A 24,356-nucleotide genomic window follows, 5' to 3' on the forward strand; every position below is an offset into this window, starting at 1 on the left:
TACATCACCAAGGATTGCCCATTCATCACACACCACAAAATGATCATCACCTCCTCACAGCCCTCACATCCAGGTCAGACATGTTGGTTCCCCTACACATTCCTATTCTGAAGGTGTCTCCCAGGCCTTCTCTCCAACATTTGAGGAAGATTCCAGCCCTGGTAAGGAGCAAGTAGCCCCTAGGCATAAGTCTCCTCCTTACAACCTCCCACTTGCCCCCACTGCCCCTGCTGGTGGACCTGCTGGTCGCATCCAAGGCCATTCCAGGCAGAGAGAGCTGGCAGAAATTAATGGTGGAGAGCGGGAGGAGGATTTCTTCCAACAGCAGTCATATATGAGGCAGGACATTTCTGCCTCCCTACAGGACATGCGCCAACTCCCACAGTTAGTGCATGGAATGACCCAGGTGTTGGAAAGGATGTATACATCCTGAAACAACATGGGGAAGAGGCTGAATGATATCATGATCATACAGAAGGAAGAGAGTGCAAGACACCATACATTGACTATGAAGATGATGGGGGGGATACTCAAAATTATACCAATTCAGCCTTCACATTCAATGCATGGAGGGGAGCAAGCACATCTACCTGCAGCCCTTGCTTAGGACACCTGCATGGGGCCTCCATCAATCTATGATGGAAACATTCCCCTTGCACACGTCCCCCACCGCACAGTCACATTCGCCCCCTGTACATGCACCACCACTTCCTATACAGGATCCACCACCCCCTGTCCAGGACGCAACCCCCCATCCAGGAATCACCACCCTTTGTCCAGGATGCAGCCACCCCTGCACAGGAACAACAATCCCCTGTCCAGGATGCCCCCCATACAGGAACCACTGCCCCCTGTCCAGGATGCACCTCCCTGCATAGGAACCACAGCCACCTGTACCCTCAAATCCCAGGAAACACTCAACCTCCAAATGTTCTTTACCAACAAAATTGAGACGGCACAAACAAGATCCCCCTTGAGCAATATAAATATGTTTGCACAGAACAATGTAAAGACAAGACATATTCCACATTTAAATTGAGTTGAGTAATAGTTGATGCTGGTCAATTACTTAATGTGGTTGTAGGCCATATGTGTTGATAAACGTAGCTCAGACATGTCCATTAGCAGAACTATTTGTGTACAAAGATATCATTTTGAAGGCAAAGCTAAACCACTCCAGACGTATGCTTCCATACTTTGATTCCAGCAAAAACAATGAAATACACAACACTTTTCTTCTTCTTTTTTTAAATGAATCAAATGAAAATAAAATAATGTTGTCCATTGGGAAGGAAGAAATGAAATAAAATAATGCTCTTTATCCAGAATGGGCAGGGGACATGGTGGGGGTTGGACAAAATAAATAAAACATGTCAGGGAAACATCAGGCGAATCAGCTTATGTACAAGAGCAAATACAAATGTTCAGTCACCTAAAATTGTCCAGTCACATGTGATCCTGGTCATCATCCTTTTCTATCACAACAAGTTCGTCTTCCCCTCTGGCCTCATTCTGGCTGGCCGGTGGAGGACCTGACAACCCATGGGAATGGGACACATGAGCGGGACAGAGGAAAACACAGTGGGAGGATGAACAGGGAGACACATGAGGGGTTGTCGCTGACATCATGGCTGCACCCAAGGAAGTGAGGGTGGCATTGAGGGCGGCCATGGCACAAGCATTTATCTCTCAGGACCTATGCAGTTCCTGAAGGATCTGCTGTAGGAACCGAGAGGAAATGCCATGCTTCCCCTCAAACAACACTATCCCTTCCTGTGATGCAGCCACAGGGGTGACTTAACAGGTAGGACATTTGGGTTAAACATGAGGAATGTGGGGTTTTGGGGACAGAGATGGTCCTCGGGGCACTGGGGCAGGCACTTGGAGGGGGACTAGTGGCAGGGACAGAAGCTAGGGTTCCCAGATGGTCTGGGGGCCTCAAGACATAGGGAGGCGTCAGGGGCAGGCCCAGGTATAGATAGGACCTGCCTTGGGAACACCTCCAGCAGGTCAAAACTTTCTGTTTTCAGGAAAGGGTACAAATTCTACCTCCCCCATGGCCAGAGGTATCCAGATCATTGCCCCACCTACAGTGGTTGCAGCCTCCACCAGATCTGTGGCTGATGTTGTGTCTGTCGGGGTAGACACACTCCCCCGCCTGAAGATGTTTCAGGTCCCTCCTCCTCTTCTTCCTCTTCTGCCGACCCAAGGATGCCCTCCTCCATCCGTGGTCCTTTTCCTTATCTTTCTGGTCAGTCGGGTCCATTGAAATGGAAGTGAGGACAATATGTAGCTAGTGTAGAAATCAGAGCACAGCACATAAGTTCACGAAGCAAGTGCTGACTTTGTTCTCCTTTGATCTCACTAACCCTTTATAGCTGACTTGTATCGCAAATGTATGTTTAATATCACAGTAATGTCCTGACATTACTCACACATTGACATCTGAAACAATTGTGAGGTGTAAACACTCCTGTAGTGAGGAAGCCTCACCTTCAGCATTATAGCAATTCTGAGGCCCAATTCAGAACGGTTAACAAAGACATTTGTTATAAACTTAGACCATATGTCTGAGTTTACGTTTGTTAATTGAGCCCAGTGTCTCCTATCCTTTCTACCTAGTCATCTTCCAAAGTGAGTCTACAAGTGGAGATGGGACACAGTCTGGGCGGAACTGTCCACACCTAGGCATGTATCTATGATCATCCTGTAATGTGCAGACTGGATAGTCTTACACTTACTATCTCATGTCAAATGCTGTGTGGCATGGTCTGATTCCACACAAATGCTTGAATGGGTGTACATATATAAACCTGGCCTTGGTTTTTGCCTTTGCTAAACTGTGGGTCTACGTACTGGAAGATCCCTGACAACATCAGCCAATCTACATAGCAGGTACCACATTTGGCATGCCAAGACTGCCTGCTGATGCTGTAAACCAGTTGGCACATGTTCCTAGTTGGTGCAGCTAGCTAGACGTTAAATGTGACATACGAGCTACTGTTGTGGAGACATGTGCATTTAGTGTCCTTTGGTAATGTTGGTACCATTTTGTGTCAGACAAGTATCCCAAAGTCAGACTTTACTCCAAGATACATGAAATGATACTTCACACTGACAAAAACACACAAAAAGCATGCATGATACCACATCTAACATCAAAAATAACATCTTGACCCCACACTGGACATTGTCTGGTCTATCCCTTTGCCCTTGCACCCAGCAGTGATAAGGCCCTTGGATCACCAGTCATGATGTAAGCATTGCATTTATTCCTCTGAATGCACAAGTGATTCCCCTTTCCCCAATTGTGTTTAGAATGCTACAAGTCCCAGGATGTACCCTGGTATGTGTACCCAATGAGACACTGGCCTTATGACTGCTGCAGCAATTGCTCAGATTGTGCAAATGGTGTCATAAGACACATGATGGCACAGCTCAGTCACCACTCACATCATACTGACACAGACATGATGCAGCCCATGCACTTATAAGGTCTCTGCTGCTCCAACTCCTGCAGCTGGGCATGGAGGGTCAGCCAGGCTGTCTTCAGGACTATCCTGTACAGTGGTAGCCAGTGCACATGGGGCTGTTAGCACTTGCGGCATGTCCTGGCCCACCCGTGGTACACGCCCACTGCACTGCAGCGTTGCGCAATGTTGGCCTAACGTCGAGCGTGAGCTGCATTGCTCAGCTGGTCCTCAGGGCCCCCATGAAGCTGAGGGTAATTGTGCAGCACCCCTCGGCTAGAATGTCCAATACTCATTCACTGAAGGGAGGAAGGATACAGAGCAGCAGGATGGCAGATGATGTTATCTGTATGTGCTGAAGACTCACAATGACAATAGAATGGCTGCCTGTAACTTCCTGTCATGAACTTCCTGCCTTGCATTTCCTCTGTGAAAATTTCCTGTAGAAATTCATTGGGTTCTGGCCTATCTTTGGATTCTATGCCCGAGTGTGGACTATCCGCACTCTGAGCGTACTCTATGCACTCAGAGCGTACTCTATGTATTCAGAGTGTAGGGTCCTCATTCGGAGAGTAGAATCCATACTTGGGCGGTAGACATTGTCAAACAAGTGCAACAAATGGAAACAGGCGAAAAGGGACAGGAAGCTAAATGTAGGAATGGAATAGTATTTAGATACACTCTATACTACATTAATGGCCAGCACAGTTGGTCCCTTTGCATTATGGTACTTGTGGTCAACAAATGGCACTTGCATCTGAGTAGACTATAGTGTATCTCTCAAGTAGGTGCAGGTAGTGGTGCTCATCCCTGGACACATAGGGCCAGATTCACACATGGCCATAGGGTCAGTGCAGGACTGGGAACCCATAGTAGCACAATCAAGTATTTCAGACCAGCCCCCACACAGAGATAGGAAATGCAAGTGTGTGGATCATGCAGGAGTGCTGCTTTGTTACTGGGGGTATCTATTGCTGCACCAGTCTAGCCCTCCAGTCACTCAGGGGAATGCCAAATTCCCCACCTAGCCAGTCTGATCCTGCAAGCAGCCTATGCACTAGTGGCAGAGGTTCCTCAGTAATTGCACTAGGGGCAGAATGTTCACAGTGAACCTTTCAAGTGCGGAGGCCCATTGTAACTCCTGCTCATATATGTGGTCTGACATTTCTAAGAACAACAGTAGTGAGCACTCCAAACCCCCTTCAACATTTGGAGGGGGTGACGGCCATTTAATGCTCATTCAGTTCGGACCCACCTCCAACCAGGATAGACGGCCATCTTACTGTACTGTTGAACCCACCTCATCCAACATGGCAGAATGACCTGTGGATGGGGTACCCAGACAGTCAGTGATACTGATATGGACATACTCACTGAGGGGGTGATTGTTAGATAGTCCCAGCATTATGTTGGTCCAGAATAACAGATGCATGCTGCTGTCCACATTGGTAACTGAGACCTCATTACACAAGACACACTTTTTCTATTTGCACCACGAAGGAGCTTAAAAAAGGTGCAGAGAGTGAAAGTGTGCTCCAATAGATTGAATGCAGTGCCCCCAGGGCAGACACACACTTATGCTGCTCTGGGGGTGGTGCAGTCAAGTAGAAAAAGGAGCTGTTTTGAAGCAGCCACTCCATGTAGCACTGAGCAGACGTCAGCCCAAATACATATTTGAGGAGGATTAGTGATGCCCTTGCAAGCTAGTGCAGTAAGTGACTACACCCATCTTCAAAGGTCTGTCTGCAGGATCCATAGGACCTCCTGTCCCGGCTACAGCGGGCTCCCATCAGGGTATGCGCATGCACTGACAGTGCGTCACCTTTAATGTAGCACACTGTAAGTGCACCTCCTGACAGCTTCTTTGCCTCTGCACTCACATCTAATCTGTGGCCTGGCTGCAGTGGCAAAGGGATTCCATCATTTACATGGGGCTAGGCCCCATGCTAAAGAGTGGACACCCTCTGGTGCTAGTGCAGGCACTATATATACACAAGCAATAATTGTATTGCAGGATGGGCAGCACAAGTGTCGGCTGCCCTCTCTGTACTACAGAAGTGCCTTGGGGTGCACAGAAGAGGTGTACATTCACGGTGCGTACCTGAGACTCTTTGTAGAATACGGCCAATGGAGTTAATTCACTTCATGCTGCAAGGTAGTGTGTCTTTGTACCTACAATAGGCCTAGATGTACCTTTGCTCCATGTCATATGTCTCATAAAGTACCTGTAGGGTTGACAAGAGACAGTAGCATGTCATCATAGGGGTACATGAAACATGCATATGTGATGCTTTCTCCATTGCACAAAATACTAAATGGCTACACATTATAAACGTCACCAGTAGGTGTTAGTATGATTCATGAGGAAGACCATTTGTGATCATGGAGCCCTTCCAAATTTCCCTGGCCCATTCTCGATCTGCTGATCCAGACTAGATGATCATGATGTATGCTGGGTCTTGTAGTCTCTATCATTCCATAGTGAAACAGGAACAAAAGTCCCAATCTCCACTATGATTAACCACAGGGATGGAATGGCACATCCCACGAGCAGCTGCCAAACGTGTCAGCAATGAGCATGGACTATCCATGTTTCTACACTGGTTAACCTGTTCTATGGTATACAATTGTCAGACATATGGCTACGCTGCCACTCACACATAGAAGGGGCCTGGGTCACAATGGGCCTCTGCCATTGTGGCAGAGGCAACACAGTTGTGGGTTAGTCACCACACTTTGGGGCAGGATCATAACACTGTGAACATTCATGGCAGCAATTTCCCCTTGCGTACAATGACACACCCTCTGATGTGGGACCTTCACCCCGCGGGGAGAGGCCTTTTGAAGCAGACCCCTATTGTTACACTATCCAGGGAGGTCTGACACATGCAAACATTTAGGGGGTCATTCTGAACCGCCAGAAGACCGTACCGCGGTCAAAAGACCGCGGCGGTCATTCTGACTTTCCCGCTGGGCTGGCGGGCGACCGCCAAAAGGCCACCCGCCCGCCCAGCGGGAAAGCCCCAGCAACGAGGATGCCGGCTCCGAATGGAGCCGGCGGAGTTGCTGGTGTGCGACGGGTGCAGTTGCACCCGTCGCGATTTTTAGCGTCTGCCAAGCAGACACTGAAAATCTTAATGGGGCCCTGTTAGGGGGCTCCTGCAGTGCCCATGCCAGTGGCATGGGCACTGCAGGGGCCCCCAGGGGCCCCACGACACCCGTTCCCGCCATCCTGTTTCTGGCGGTGAAAACCGCCAGAAACAGGATGGCGGGAAGGGGGTCGGAATCCCCATGGCGGCGCTGCTTGCAGCGCCGCCGTGGAGGATTCCCTGGGGCAGCGGGAAGCCGGCGGGAAACCGCCCGCTTCCCTTTTCTGACCGCGGCTTTACCGCCGCGGTCAGAATGCCCCCGGAAGCACCGCCAGCCTGTTGGCGGTGCTTCCGCGGTCGTTGGCCCTGGCGGTCCATGACCGCCAGGGTCAGAATGACCCCCTTACTCTCCAGAGTCAATGAAGCCCTAAGAGACGTTATTCACACTAATCCCTGACATATGCACATAACGTATTGCATGGCCAATCCTTTGACTCTTGGCAATGGCTGTTGTTTACAGATATCATGTATGGCTTACAAAGGAATCTCAGGATGGAATATATGGACAGAGTGTCAAAAGTCCAACTATGATCAGTGACAACAAACTGCAAACAACAGGTGAAGAAAGTATCAACCAGCTGGTCATGCACTGGCATACCCTGCCCTCTGTTTTGTACAATGAGCCGGTTGCCCAGATTCAGACCAAGATGAGGGTCCAGAGATATGTGTAAGCCATGATTTAATGCTATGTTGTGCAAAACACAATATCTTGCACACAACTTGCTGTGAGTAATGCAGCACACCCCCCCTGTACGGTCGAGACGTCTGAGACTTGACTTCAGGAGACCAAAACTGTGTGCTTGATGATGCCTTGTGTACGTCTGTGCACCCTATTGTACCTCTGCTGAGGTACAGTAGTTGCATATCTGTATGGTGTGAGGAGATGAGGAGAGAGTGCATATGCAGCATCACCTGAGGAGGGAAAAGGAGTGATATATGTAAATGTCCCTCTTGCATCAGTACAGTACATGATGTATTAAATGGTACATACTGTGCCTTTTGGGGGCATATATGTGGCATATGAATTAGTGTTAACTCATGGTTGTGTATCTTAAAAAAACAATAATACATGTCATACTTGTATGGTGTTTGGTAGCCTAGTAGCCAAATGTTGCCAAAATCTCCTGCTGCAGTCCGATGGGCAAGAGGTGATCTGAGGAATACATAGCTATCATGGATACTGCCTAAGAACACTGCATGTACATCAGTGAAGCTACCAATGGCATCACAGACACTGCACATTGATGGAGCACAAGTGGTGTTAGTTGCAGGAGATGTGTGCATTGTGAAAAAGTGGCTGAAGAGCCACATGAGTGCAATCAATTGCACCCCGTACACGTAGGAAGTGGGAAGTGGGACATGTCTTAGAAATCTCTAGATACCATTTGCCTTCTGGCCAGTGTATGGGGCATTCGTATGTGGCGATGTGCTCTTATATTGATGCAGCTCAGTTCCTGATGCAGGCCTCAGGATTGGGTTGCCTGGTGATGTCCACAAGGTCACTAGAGACCCTCTTAAAAACCCCCATAGCAAAAAAATGAAGAACTGCTAGGACATAGGCAGGGATGGCGTGGGAGCAGCAGGTCACAGAGTTAACATCGTGCTACCACTCACAAACCATCTCCAAGACGATATCAGGGGCAAAACAATATCTGGCAATGACATCTTGGCTACTGTTTGAAATGGGGTTTCTGGTTGGCTACGGTATGCACCTAAGCCAGGCAGAACCCACCCACTTTAGCCAGGGCGAGGGAGTTCCACACTCACAATAACCCCTGCTCACCCCCTTGGTAGCTTGGCACGAGCAGTCAGCCTTATCCCAGAGACAACACACACAACACATGTGATGCACTATCCCCACCACAAAGGAAATACAACACCAAGTAATATAAAACATAAACTGTAATGCACACAACATCATTAGACCAAACACAACATGTCAGTAATGCCCTGCCACCCAAGCAGTTGTCAGAAAGTTACACAATACTGTTACTCGGAAGAAACCAGCAGTAGTCACACATAACACACAGGTTACTTATTATTCTGCAACATAAGCAGTAGTCAGGAGAACATTACTACATCTGTCATAAAAATATCACAAATGCCCATACCAGGAACATTAGAAAATATTTGGCAAGTCATAAAAACATATTAGCATAGACTGCCCATGCAAGGAACATTAGCAAAAATATGGCACATCATACCAAAAACAGTTTAGCATAACAGTTCCAGCAAGCTCATAAAAAGAACATCAGGAAAATACAGGCAACGCCTCAGCAGCAGGCATAGCCCTGTAAATGTCACCAAAAGTACCTGTTCTTATGATGAAAAGACATGTCTCGTGCCTCGAAGTGCCTAGGGGCCCCCGGCGCTCCCCTGTGCTAAACGGGGGTCGTTCTGGTGTTTTTACATAGGGGCCACTCCTGGGGCCTGTGCTCCAAAAAACGGGCACCTGTAATGCCTGCAGTCCCACCCCACCCCAGGGCCACGACCAGCCCTCCCAGGGGGAGCAGAGCCCAAACAGGGAAAGAGTGCCAAGTGGTGCGGGGGGCCTCCAATGAGGCTTCTCCTCCGCCTGATCCTCAGGACACAAGAAAGCAAATGAGGGCCTAATGGGGCGCGGAGCCACCTCCCCGCCCATCCAGCCAATACTGACTAGCCAGCACCCGATCTGGTGCATGAGTCAGCTGCTGCCTGCCCGGGCCGCAGTTGTAATTCCACCAGAGCCAGTGCCTGATGGTGCCCCACGGGCACCACTAGGAGCGCACTCACTTCAGGTGTCATTCTCTCGTGCCCCAGGGTCACAAAACTCAGCACACTTTCAACGCGCTCAGCAATTTGAAGACGCCCGGGTCATGGCGGTGAATTCTTCAGAGCTACATGCTTTCTGGGTGCCAGTAGATTAAAGAAAAGTGCTTCAGCTGCTTAAAATGAAGAGCGCTCCTCATGCGCTCTGGCCATGGGCAGAAGGCGCTCTCAAGGCGCTGCAGGCTATGGACACAAAGTGCTCCCCAGGAGCTGTATGCAATCAAAAGGGAGCACTCCTCCTGTGCTGCAGCAGGTGATGGCAGGGGTCAGGTGCCACAGCACCCAGCACCTAGGGAACACAAAAAGATGGAGCACAGGACGGCAGTGCCCAGCAGCAGACCAGCACAAGATGGATGCAGGCAGTTGGCAGTTCTTCCAAGTGGCCAAGCAGATCAAAGGTCATTACAGCAGCAGCAGTCCAAGGCGGTTCGTGGTGAGTCCCTCCAGCAGCATTCCGTGTCCAGTTACAAGCATGTCAAAGTCAAAAGTGTCTCCATATTGTGGGGAAAAATCTCTTGTACTTTGACTCAGTTTTTCAGTGGGTTAACAAAGAATGGGAGAGGAGGTTCCAACCAGTTACAACTGGTTCTGGGAGTGCCCCCTCTCTCCTCCAGCTCAGGCTCTAAACATCACTTGGGAGTAAACAACCCCTTTGTGTGAGGCCAGGGCACAGTCTTTACAGATGTATGTGTGCCCCGCCTCCCCCTTCTCTCAGTCCAGGAAGATCATCAAAAATGCAGATGCACCTCAACCCTCCCTGTGTACAGGCTGTCTCAAATGTATGCACAAAGCCCAACTGTCACTCTGCCCAGACCTGGATTGGAGTCAAGCTGTAAAACACCAGAGTTATAAGCACAGAGAAATGTCACTTTCTAGGAGTGCCATTTCCATATGATAATAAGAAATCCACCTACACCGGTAAACAGCATTTCTCACTACCATTACAACCATACCAAACATGCCTACGTTACCCCTCATAAAACAGACAACAGCGCCTAGACATAAGGCAGGGCATTTCCCATACAATCTTATGAGAAGGCAGCACTCACAGCAATGAGAAACCAAATAGGCTATTTGTCACTACCAGTACAGGCCACACAACCAGGCACATAGCCTGCCTTCTACATACATAGCACCCTGCCCATAGGGCTAGCTAGGGCCTACCTTAGGGGTGACTTACATGTTCTAAAAGGGAAGTTCTAGGCCTGGCAAGTAAATTTAGATGGCAGGTCCTTGTGGCAGTAAACTGTGCACGCAGGCCTGAGACAGGTTTGAAAGACTACTTCTGTGGGTGGTGCAAGCAGCGCTGCAGGCCCACTAGTAGCATTTCATTTACAGGACCAGGGAATAGGGATACCACTGTACAAGGGACTTACAGGTAAATTAAATGTGCCAATCAGTTATAAGCCAATCATACCAACCTTAGAAGGGAGCACTTGCACATTAGCACTGATCAGCACTGATAAAGTGCTCAGAGTCCTAGAGCCAGTAAGAGGTCATAAAAAGTAGGAGGGAGGAGGCAAAAAGTCTGGGGATGAACCTGGAAAAAGGTCCAGGTCCAACAGCTGGACATCCAAAAGAGGTTGAGCCTTTGTCTGAAGATCCTCTATACTCTCCTCATCCTCCTCCTCCTTCCCCTCAAATCCTGTGTCGCATGGCATGGGCCAAACCAACAAACACATTCAGCCACATGTTGAAAGGTCGGAAATGGTTTGTCTGTTTCAGCTCTGCTTTTATGCGTGCAGCAAGACTGGGTTTGGATGTGGACTGAGAAGCTTCAGCTGGAGCTGGGTGGGAGGAGGGTTGCCACTGACACAGGTATGTCAGTAAGAAGGATTACCTCCTCCAGCCCGAGTGGTGATAATCCACCCTGAGTACGAATGAGCCGCCCTGAGTGCAGATGATCTGTCTCAAGTACGGACGTAAAGATAATACTCATAACTTAATTTTGTGAATACCGAAAAGTCTTAAACTTAAAATTTTGGTCTAAACTTAGACAAAAACTCTAAGTTTACCTTTGTGAATCGGGCTCTCAGTCTTTGACCTAGAGTAACTTACATAGATTGTAAAAATATGGTCATTGTGGCATTTATGTAGTGCTTCATGTGGGACGCTGGAGCACAATTTCTTATGAGTCTCAAGTTACACCATGGGTGATTATATGGCTGGCAGAGTGCTAGATTTGTTGTGGGCTGATAATCATGTTAAATCATGGTATCAATTGGAACACCATTCTCTAGGGCAATAAAAAACGTTTTCCAAATGCATGAAAAACTGCAGGGCTACATTTCACAACTGAATTTGATGAACAATGCTTGTCCTGAGAATCCATCACTGTGTTCTGGACACAAATTAGCATGTGCTGGCATCCTCTCGATAATGCTACTCCATAATGGGGTGCTGTCTTTGTTATGGTAGCTTGCAAATGATAAATATCCTAACAGGTAGCGTCGCTGTCTTAAAATTTAAACTAAAGCATACGTGAGGAAAAAGACATACAATTGTCCAAACCAATATTCATAAGATAGATACCAGCTCCGCCCTAAAACAGTGTCTATGGCACCATCCGCCTCAGAGAGCCATCCAGACTGTCACTATGTCATGGGTAATTCATCTCCTAGGACCCTCTGTGTCCAATTCTCCCTATAACTGATTGTGGGGCCAGGCCCATAGTGTGCCCCAATACCAACAGCAGAGTGGTACTCATGTGAGGAGGGCTTACGCTGGCCACCTTCTCTGTTTGGGCGTCTCCAACAACCCAACGTTGGCTCGCACTGCGGCCAATACAAAAACGGTGATTCTGATGTGTAGGTGCTCAAGGAATTGAACACCCATTCATTTAAAAAGCATTGCAACAAGAGGGCCTGAGGGCAAACTGTCATTGTGCCATAACACTCTGTTATGATGAACGTACTATGGCCCTGATTTATACTTTTTGGTGCAAAACTGCACCAATGCAGTTTTGCACTAAAATGTTTAGCACCGGCTTGCACCATTTCTGAGCACCAGCCAGGCACCATATTTATGAAATGGTGCATGCCTGTGCAAACGATAGGCTAGCGTAAAAATAAATGGCGTTAGCCGGGTGGGGCAGGTGGTATGGAAGAAAGGGGTTTTGCACAAAAAAATGACGTTAGGCAGCTTAGAGTAAAAGAAAATGCCTCTAACCAGCCTAGCGTTATTTCCTGATGCAAAACCATCCATACCACATGACTCCTGTCTTTGAAAAGACAGGAGTCATGCCCACCACCCCAATGGCCAGCCCAGGGGACCAGGGCCCCCTGGGCATGGCCATTGCACCCAGTGCCATGTAGGGGGGCCCACTTCAAGGCCCCCAATGGCATTAAAAAAAAATACTTACCTGTACTTACCTGTACTTACTTGGAATAAGGTCCCTCATCCTCTGCTGTCCCTCTGGTGTGGGTGGGGGTGTCCCTGGGCCTGGGGAAGGCACCTGTGGGCTTATTCCATGATGTTCTACCATGGAAAGAGGCCCACAGGTCCCCTAACGCCAGCCCATACCCAGGCCTTAAATAATGGTGCAAAGCAAGCTTTGCACCATTATTTGACTCATCCTCCACCCGTGCGTGATTATAGCACAGGGAATAAATATGGTGCTAAGGCCATAGAGTCATTTTTTGCACAGGAATGCCTACTTTGCATCTCATTGATGCAAAAGTAGGTTTCCACGTCTGAAAAATGACTTGAACTCCATAAATTTGGCACTAGACGGGTCTAGCACCAAAGTAGAAATATGGAGTTCGTTTTGCACTGAATTTGCATAAAAGAAAATTATGCAAATTCAGCGCTAAACAAGTATAAATATTCCCCGTTAGATGCATTGCACTGTGCCCAGGTGGGTTTGTCATGCTGCAGTTCTGATCAAACACATAACTTTGTTGGTGGGTTTAACTCCACAGAGCATAGCGTATTTTTAAAATGACTCTGTGGAATCCCACAGAGTACAACTCTGCATGCTCCGCCCACTTCTACTATATTCTACCTTGTATCATAAACCTACAGAAATAAGTACTCTCCTAGCTTACTCTAGTCATCACTCCTGGTTCTTACAGGATTCTCTTCTATTTTACAAATCTTTGAAAATAAGAAGACATTGTAAGTAAGATTTCTTTGATGAAGCAGAAAAACGACCAATTAAAATTTTTATGTAGAGGCTACCCCAGACAGTTAGTAATAAGATCTGTGAAAATAGGCTGATATTGTCCCACAGACACGTTACTCATCCCAAATACAAGAAAATGGAAACTGAGAAGTTGGTTTGTGTTACTGATCGCAGACAAAGTCAAGAAATGCATTTTAAGCCATTGGAATGTGTTAAATGCAGGTGATCTTACACTTAAGAGACCTATTTTTGCATTTCACAAGAATAAAAGTATTATGGATCATCTAGTGAGGGCAGATCTTCCGTATCAAAGCACTAATCTTATACTTAATGACCTATGTGTGCTACCACCTTTGATGGGCCACTTCAAATGCAGCCAATGTGTGTGTGCTTTTACTACTGAATTGAAAGAGTTCATCCATAAGTATGCCACAATCACTTTGAAACATTGTTCTAATTGTAATATGAATAACGTGGTTTAAGCCATTATATGCCCATCTGATCTTATATACATTGAATTAATTACACAGAAAATACGTGTCAGAATATGGCAATATAGGAGCCGCCTTAGGTGTAAGGTCACGACTGCTCGATTGGTAGAGCATTTCGTACAGAACAACCATATGGAAGATGAACTTCAATGGCAAGTAATCACCATCTTAAATCCACCTAACAGAAATGGAAGTGTCTCCTACCTCCAAACAAAGAAGAACTGAAATGAATCCTATGTACATAATGTCTGAATATAGAACTTAACAAGCTGGAAAATTGGGCCTCTCTTTTGTAGAGAAAATTCATTCTACAGAATGAGGGGACTCTGTATATCACATGTATATGAATAAAAGTAAACGTTTATAATTTGTGGGCTATTTTCTGGTCTATTGTGTATATAAGTTGTTAGTTTCCAAGAAAATATGTTTACCATAAATACCTTGTGTTACCTGACATTTTTCAAATTTTACTATATATGATGTACTGCTTAAAGATGGTATAGTCACAAGTTAATTCTTTTTTGGACCCACAGTCATTCCTTTTCCACCCTACACTGGTCTATTTTTCCCCAGTCTTTTTAATTTTGTTTTGATTAATTACGCAGCTCCATATGAAGCCTTAGCCATAAGTGATGCAGTTTTTTGGGGACAATCATACATAGTCATTCCTATGCCCAATGCGGTTTGATTTTAATCAGTCCTTTTTCTACTTTTATTTTTTTTACATGGTTCCATAGCAAGGCCTATTTCTATGTATATTCCTGTACCCGGAGCTCGCATGACCGTTTCAGCGTCCACTGTAGATACGGCCTAGGATTCTATGTCAGGACCGGAGACTTCGGATTATGCTTTCTTTTTCTTTACTGTCAGCACACAGCAGCCAATAAAAAACAAAACTACATTTCCAAAGAGCTCTGCAGCCTCGCTATGACCCCCAATCAGGGCCCACAATCTACTATATAGATCTTCAGCACAATACTCCATCCTCTTTTTTTGCTGCTTCATGCAGAGGTAAGTACATTTCTCTATTTCCCTTACGCTAACGTTTGTAAAATCATTGCTGCGCGGCTTACTGCCTTCAGGCACCTAGTAATTGGTTATTTAATTAACGCACTTCATACCCTGACTTCACGTTTGTATCAGTGCTTGCCGATTTATATTTAGCTGGTGAGGAGTGCCTGGGGAGGTCGCGCAACTCGTCTGGAGCAGTCCTCTTTCTGCTGTTCGCCTCACGCATGCGCACAATCCCGTTTTCTGGTCCTGTGCGAATGTGTTTCACCGGAATAAAGGGAATCCCATGTGCTCTGTGCACCCTCTGTTCTACGACCAAAGGGCCTGCAATAATTCTGCAGAGCCTGTCTGTATGAGATTTCTGGCGCTTCCTCCTCTGATATTCACAACAAATGCTGGCAATGGCCTGTTTAAGCCCTCTCAGCACCTGGGTGCCCCCCCATTGATCTTTTCAGTGCAGTAAGATTAAGACTTCTGATATTTGAAAAAAATATATTGCACTTTAAGAAAATGTCCCAACAAATTACAGATGATGACCAATATGGGGAATATGCGGCTGGTCAATATGACCAGCATATGGAAGAGCGCCTCGTGGAAGCTCTTGACTTCCATGTTCAGGATTCTGTGACTAAGGTTTTAGTGCAAGCCCTGCACTCTTTTGCGCAACCTATATTTAATTTTGGAGTCAGGAGCTTTGGCACAGGCTCGGGGATCCCCGTCCCTGCAGAGGTCAATATAAATGAGCCTGGCCGGTCAAACTATGACCCCCTTGAACAGACCTTTGAATCGTTCCTGAATGATCAAGTGTATGGTGCCTCTCGGAGCTACAAAGTTACTAATTCCTTACAGACTATCAGAATACGACCCAGAATCCTCTTCTTCTGACTCTGATGTAAACTCGACTCCTGAGAAGCATTGGGGCAAACGCAAGTGCAAGACGCATCATACTGAGGAGTCTTATACTCCTCCTCCTAATAGGAACCTACAATTTGATCCAGATAATATTGTGCAACCCAGGTCCATGGAATGGACCCCATGCCAAGAAATGGCAGGGTATGTTCAGTCACAACTTCGAAAAGGTTTTGAGAAGGACATTTGCAACACGTTGCGATCGGAATGCCCGCACCCTGCTCTCTCCGGCAGAGTAGCAGAGACCCCGGAATTAGATCCTCACATGGTGACCTTCCTCAAAAAGTATGCGAAAGTCCTGCAAAAGGGCATTGATAGAGCCTGGTGTGGATGCCAGGACAAATTATTAAACATTTCAGGCCCCCCTCACCAAGATTCAAGATCTAGCGGTACAAGCCAAAGATGCACAAGAAGCAATTGATCCTGATGTCCTGTAGGAATGGGCCCAGAGAGCAATATGTTTGTTAGGAAATGCCAATTACTCGATTTCCACAGAGCCACGGAAGTCATTTCTGTTGCGTATTGATCCCAAATTGGTAGAATTAGCTCCCTCTGATGCAGGTCCAGCGGCTAATGGACTGTTGTTTTGCGACAAGTTCATCAAGGACCTAGCCAAATATGTGGCTACTTTCTCAGCTTTGGATAAGGCCCAATATCAAATTTCAATGACAGTGGAGTATATCCCGGGCAAAGTGAATGTAGTCGCAGATTGGATCTCCAGAATGTCAAAGATTGGTGATTACACCCCAGAGTATTTCAGTTCCTGAATCATCTTTGGAGTCCTTGCTCGGTGGACCTGTTTGCGTCCTGCCTAAATTCTCAACTTACATGGTTTTACAGCTGGAAAACCGATCCGATGGCTCTCAGTTCGGATGCCTTCCTTCAGTCTTGGATGGGGGAATTGAGTTAAGCGTTTCCCCCTTTTCTCCATGATTCACCAAGTCCTCACCCAAGCGCTTCATCAGAAGGCAGAGATGATCCTGGTAACCCATGCTCGAAAGCTCAATTGTGATTCCCGGTGGCATTGTCCCTGTGCTGCCCCAGTGCTAATCCTGCGATCAGAGGATCTATTGTTGGATCCAATGGGGCATCCACATCCTCTAATTCCATAGGAGAAATTGTCGCTCATGGCATGGAGAAATTCAGGGGATGAGAACAAACCTCAGAGATTTCGGAGAACACTAGATTCTTCATCTCTCAATCTCTGGCACCTACTATACTTAAGAGATATGCCTCTGCCTGGAAACGATGTTTGGAATGGTGTAGTCAAAGGAGGACCTCTTGGGGGCCTCAGTGCAAATGATTGTTAACTTTTTGTCCCATTAAGCAGCTCAAGGGTTAGCCAAAAGAACAATTAACAACTTTAGGTCGGCTATTTTGGCCAAACATCCTCAGGTCAAGGGTAAGGCCTTTGGAGAGCATCCTTTAATATACAAACTCCTGCATGGTGTACGTTTGGTACATCCTCCTCAAACAAAATATTCATCCTGGTAGGATGTTACTATATTTTAAAAATTCCTAGTAGCCTGGCCAGCCAATGAAGGTTTAGCATGAAAACAATTATCAACAAAATTGACTATGTTACTTTGTCTGATTTCATGTCGGAGAGTGTCGGGCGTCAAAGCACTAGACATTGCAGGTAGGGTTTTTCCCCTACAGGGGTTTCTTTTAGTATTTCTGGTGAATTGCTTAAAAGTGTATGAGGATGTCACTCGTGAACTTAGTAGAGATCATTCTGGTCAATTGTTAATTTCATTACAATAAACGGTTGGTCCTGTTCCCTCAGAGACTTTAGCTAGATGGGTCAGGTGGTTGTTGCAAAAACCAGGCAAAGATATTTTCATTTTTGGAGCTCATTCTGTTAGGAGAGCTATGGCTTCCAAAGCCTTTAATTCAGGGTCAAGATTGGAAGATATTATGACTGGTCATCAGATTCTACTTTTAAGTTGTTTTATTGCAACACGATTGTAGATGTGGCTTCTGGGCTTATCGCTCAACTTTAAACTGGCATAATCCAAAGCCTCCGGTCCTGACGTAGAACCAACATTTTCTAGCTTTCGCAACAAGAATTTCCAATTCTATTAAGGACATGGATGCCAGGATTATGCTTTCTCTTTCTTTACTGAAGGGAAATGTAGTTTTGTTTTTTATTGGCTGATGTGTGTTGACAGTAAAGAAAGAGAAAACATAATCCTCGCCTCCGTGTCCTTGATAGAATTGAAAATTCTTGATGCAAAAGATAGAAATGTTTTGATTCTCCTTGAAGTCCCTTGTAGACGCAAGCTTCTGATTCTCTGAGCTATTTCCCACTTGTTGGTGCATTACTGAGTAGGAATGGCCAAACTTTGTGGCCACTATGGTAGACGCTACCTGGATATCTTCATATTTGATCTTCTGCAATTAGCAGTTATGGGTTACGTGATACTAGCGCCCAGGCTTCTCTTCAATTAGGTATGTTTTAACCGGCCTATTCATTTGCTATATTTTTTACCCTCTCTGTGTTGATTCTTAACCCTCTTCCTGTATTTCCGTGGAGGATCTTATGGTCTTCATGCAGCCAATCTTTTCTCTTTACTTGCTATTCAAGTACCTTATGTTTTGTTTATAGATTTTCTCTTTCTGGCCCATTTGTCTCTGATTAGTTCACTGCTTCTTACATACACTTTCTTTATACACGTATGCCATTTATTCAAATGAGACTGACATTTGTGGTATTCTTTAATTCCATGACACATTGGTAACCTTGTATTTACAAGTTGGATATCTTTTTCCATTTTAAAGGAATTTTATGCACTCTTGCAAGTCTGTTTATATGGATTTACATAATGTTTCGACCTATATTTGTAAATGTTTATCTTTGTCTTTTCTTTCTGCTTTTTTGTCTTTATTTTGTTAGTTGTCTTTTATGTATGTAGATTATTGTATTTAGTTGTACCTCAGGCATGTATTCATATTTGTACTGATGATGCTCCTCCAATTCAGAAAAGATCAAAACGTCATTGACATTGCATGCAGACTCCTTTATGATTGGGCAGTTTTGTGGTTATTTAGATTGTGCTATAAATTATATATTTTTAAGTAAAGCTTATTACTTTTGCTTGCCTAAGCAAATTATTACATCACATTTTTATTTCACTACCCATTATGATTGCCAAGAAAATCTTATTTGTAATTTTATATATGAATACATTGTGTTACATTTAAATTGATTTCTGTTTTTTTAGACTAAAGTTTGAGGGTGTCATCAATCAGTTCTTGTTTCTCTGCTTCACATTTTTATTATAGAGTTATAGTAGGCTAAGTGTATGCCCTTCTCCGAAATCTAAAATATAAATCTAAGGGTAGTGATGCAAACAATCCTGCAATGCATGTGGTAGAATATATTCAGTAATTTACTTTGTGTTGTTGTTCTTGTTGGTAACTGTGAGACCTAGTATCCTTGGTGTGATTTCCAATTGACATTTGTGCCTTCTGACCTCCTGTTTGCTGATTTTGTTTTTGCTGGCTTCCTGGGCACTTTACCACTGCTGGTACTCGGAGCTCTTTACCACCACTAGTGCTTGTTACTGTTGGTGTATCCAAGATTGGCATATTTAGTTTACTAATAACTCCCTAGTAAAAATCAATAGATGTGCACAAGACCTGTAAATGAAATGCTAATAATGGGCCTGAAGCGCTGGTTGTGCAGCCCACTAAACTTCAGTAGTGCTTTAAACATGACTCAAGTCTGCCATTGTTGAGCCTGTGTGTGCAGTTTTAAACTGACATGACGACCTGGCAAATGAACCTTCTTGCCGGTCCCAAGCTTTCCTTTTTAATACATATAAGTCACCCCTAAGGTAGACTCTGGACAGCCCCAAGGACAGGGTGCAGTGTATGTAAAATGTTTGACATGTACTTGTAAGTTTTACATGCCCAGGTAGTGAAAAACTCTTACATTTCTCTCTCTTAAAGGTCTATCTCTCTCATAGGTGAATACTGGGATTGTCTTATAACATTTTTAAAGTGTTATTTCAAACAATCCTTGTTAGGCTGTTTTAGGAGAGACAGCTTTTTGTATGGCTGGAGGAGGTAACCCTTCATATTGTTTTAAATGTTGCACAAACACTTTACACATTGCCTCTTAACCCCTTCACTGCCAGGCCTTTTCCCCCTAAGGTGCCAGGCCTTTTTTTGGCTATTTGGGGCAGATTGCGCTTAGGCCCTCATAACTTTTTGTCCATATAAGCTACCCATGCCAAATTTGCATCTTTTCCAACATCCTAGGGATTCTAGAGGTACCCAGACTTAAGGGTTTCCCTGGAGGAGACCAAGAAATTAGCCAAAATAAAGTGATTTTTTTTTTTAAAGAAAATGGGAAAAAAGGGCTGCAGAAGAAGGCTTGTGTTTTTTTCCCCTAAAAATGGCATCAACAAAGCGTTTGTGGTGCTAAAATCACAACCTTCCCAGCTTCCAGGAACAGGCAGACTTGAATCAGAAAACCACATTTTTCAACACAATTTTGGCATTTTAATGGGACATACCCCATTTTTTCTATTTTTTGTGCTTTTAGTCTCCTTCCAGTTAGTGAGAGAAATAGGTGTGAAACCAATGCTGGACCCAGGAAAAATAAACATTTCTGAAAAGTAGACAGAATTCTGAATCAACCAATGGGTCATTTGCATTTGTGTGGATCCTTCAAGGTTTTCCTACATAAAATAACTACTGAAATAAAAATATATTGAAATTGAGGTGACAAAAAAGCCATTTCTCTCCACGTTTTACTCTGTAACTTTTTCCTGCAATGTCGGATTTTCAAAAGTAATATACCGTTATGTCTGCTGGACCCTTCTGGTTGCGGGATATATTGGGCTTGTAGGTCCATCAAGAACCCTAGGTTTCCAGAGCCAATAAAGGAGCTGCACCTTGCAATGAGTTTTTCTTGCATACCTGGTACGCAGCAATTTATTTGGTGCAATATAAAGAGTGAAAAATAGGTATCAAGGAAACCTTTGTATTTCCAAAATGGATGCAAAATAAGGTGTTGAGAAACAGTGGTTATTTGCACATCTCTGAATTCCGGGAAGCCAATACTAGCATGTGAATTACAGGGCATTTCTCAAATAGACTTCTTTTTTACACACTGTCTTCCATTTGGAAGGAAAAAATGTGGAGAAAGACAAGGGGCAATAACACTTGTTCTGCTATTCTGTTTCCCCAAGTCTTCCAATAAAAATGGTACCTCACTTGCATGGGTAGGCCTAATGCCTGTGACAGGAAACACAACATGGACACATCACATTTTTACATTGAAAACATTTTTTTGCAAACTCCCCACCTGTGGTTTTTGGCCTCTAGTTCAGCCGCAACCTAGGGAAACCTACCATACCTGTGTATTTTTGAAAACTAGAAACATAGGGGAATACGAGACGAGGTGACTTGTGGGGCCCTCATCAGGTTCTGTTACCCAGAATCCTTTGCAAACCTCAAAATTTGGCCAAGAAACACTTTTTCCTCACATTTCGGTGACAGAAAGTACTAGAATCTGTGAGGAGCCACAAATTTCCTTCCACCCAGCATTCCACTAAGTCTCCAGATAAAAATGGTGTCTCACTTGTGTGGGTAGGCCTAGTGCCCGTGACAGGAAATGCCCCAAAACACAACGTAGACACATCACATATTCGAAAAGAAAACAGAGCTGTTTTTTGCAAATTGCCTGGCTGTGGAAATTGGCCTCTAGCTCAGCCGCCACCTAGGGAAACCTACCAAACTTGTGCAGTTTTTAAAACTAGACACATAGGGGAATCCACGATGGGATGACTTGTGGGGCTCTCACCAGGTTCTGTTACCCAGAATCCTTTGCAAACCTCAAAATTTGGCCAAAAAACACTTTTTCCTCACATTTTGGTGACAGAAAGTTCTGGAATCTGAGAGGAGCCAGGACTTTCCTTCCACCAAGTGTTCCCCCCAAGTCTCCCGATACAAATGGTACCTCACTTGTGTGAGTAAGCCTAATACCTGTGACAGGAAATACCCAAAACACAATGTGGACACATCATATTTTCCCAAAGAAAACAGAGCTGTTTTTTGCAAAGTTCCTAGCTGTAGATTTTGGCCTCTAGCTCAGCCGGCACCTAGGGAAACCTACCAAACCTTTGCATTTTTTAAAACTAAACACCTAGAGGAATCCAGGATGGGTTGACTTGTGGGGCTCTCACCAGGTTCTGTTACCTAGAATTCTTTGCAAACCTTAACATGTGGCCAAAAAAACAAATTTTTCTAAATTTTGGTGACAGAAAGTTCTTGAATCTGAGAGGAGCCACAAATTTCATTCTACTTAGCGTTCCCTTAAGTCTCCCGATAGAAATGGTACCTCACTTGTGTGGGAAGGCCTAGTGCTTGCGACAGGAAATGTCCTAAAACACAACATGGACACATCATATTTTCCCAAAGAAAACAGAGCTGTTTTTTCATAAAGTGCCAAGCTGTGGATTTTGGCCTCTAGCTCGCCGGCACCTAGGAAAACCTACCAAACCTGTGCATTTTTAAAAACTAGACACCTAGGGTAATCCAAGATAGGGTGACATGTGGGGCTCTCATCAGGTTCTGTTACCCAGAATACTTTGCAGATCCTTGGCAAAACAAAACACCTTTTCCACACATTTCGGTGACAGAAAGTTCTGGAATCTGAGAGGAGCAACGAATTTTCTTCCTCCCAGCGTTCCCCAAAACTCCCAATAAAAATGGGACCTAACTTGTGTGGGTAGGCCTAGTGCCTGCAAAAGGAAATGCCCCCAAACCACTATGTGGACACAACAAACTTATCAAATACAAAACTACACGTTTCTTTTTTGGGGGGGGTGGCACCTGCGTTTTGGTCCTGGGCTCAGCAGCCATATAGAGAAACCTGTCAAACCCAAACATTTCTGAAAACTAGATACCCAAGGAAGTGCAGGGAGGTGTGACTTGCGTGGATCCCCCAGAGTTTTCTTACCCAGAATCCTCAGCAAACCTCAAATTTAGCTAAAAAATCAAGGGGCATATTTATACTCTGTTTGCGCCGGAATTGCGTCGTTTTTTTTTACGCAATTCCGACGCAAAACTAACTACATATTTATACTTTGGCGTTAGCCGCGTTTAGCGCCAAAGTCCATGGAGTTTGCGTCATTTTTTAGCGTGGACACCTACTTTGCGTTAATGATATGCAAGGTAGGCGTTCCCGTCTAAAAAATTGACTCCGAGGCATGTGCGCCGTATTTACACTCCCGGGCAAAATTCACGCCCGGGAGTGTGCGGGTCAAAAAAAATTACGTCAGGCCGCTTTTGCGCCGTTTTTTAGCGCCTGGTCAGGGCAGGCGTTAAGGGACCTGTGGGCTCGGAAGGAGCCCAGAGGTGCCCTCCCAAGCCCCCAGGGACACCCCCTGCCACCCTTGCCCACCCCAGGAGGACACCCAAGGCTGGAGGGACCCATCCCAGGGACATTAAGGTAAGTTCAGGTAAGTTTTTATTTTTTATTTTTTTGTGACATAGGGGGGCCTGATTTGTGCCCTCCTACATGCCACCATGCCCAATGACCATGCCCAGGGGACAGAAGTCCCCTGGGCATGGCCATTGGGCAAGGGGGCATGACTCCTGTCTTTGCTAAGACAGGAGTCATTTCAATGGGGGTTGGGAGTCGAAAAAAATGGCGCAAATCGGGTTGAGGCGAAAAATTTGCCTCAGCCTGACTTGCCCCATTTTTTGGCGCCCAAGCTCCATATCCCCCTACGCCGGCGCTGCCTAGTGTACGTGGTTTTTTTTCACGCACACCAGGCAGCGCCGGCGGCTAACGCCGGATAACGTCATTGAATAAATACGGCGCCCGCATGGCGCTTCAGAATGGCGTTAGCCGGCGCTAATTTTTTTGACGCAAAACTGCGTTAGTGCAGTTTTGCATCAAAAAGTATAAATATGGCCCCAAATTTTTCCCATATTTCTGTGTTGGATCACCGCACCAGGACACACTTCCTACCACCCAACGTTCCCCTCAGTCTCCCAGTAAAAATGATACCTTACGTATGTAGATGGGTCAAGTACCTGTGACAGGAAAGAGCCAAAAACATGACGAAATTGAGAGGGAACCAAAGCGGGTCCAAAAGGGCAGTTTGAAAAAAATATTTAGGCTGACAAGTGGGGCAGAATTTGTATCGGTATAGATGCGACAATGCTAGGTGGTAGGAATTTTGTGGATTACTGTAGATTCCGAAAGGTTCCATCACAAAAATGCAGAAAAAATGTGTGATTTCCAGCAAAGTTGGAGGTTTGCAGGGCACTGTGGGTGAGAAAATGGTGTGGGGTGCATGTGAAGCACACCACCCTGAACTTACCCAGATGTTTAGTTTTCAGATGTGTCTAGGTCTTGTGGATTTTTCTACAT

Source organism: Pleurodeles waltl, chromosome 8 (assembly GCF_031143425.1).
Source record: "Pleurodeles waltl isolate 20211129_DDA chromosome 8, aPleWal1.hap1.20221129, whole genome shotgun sequence".
In the NCBI taxonomy this organism is placed as follows: domain Eukaryota; kingdom Metazoa; phylum Chordata; class Amphibia; order Caudata; family Salamandridae; genus Pleurodeles; species Pleurodeles waltl.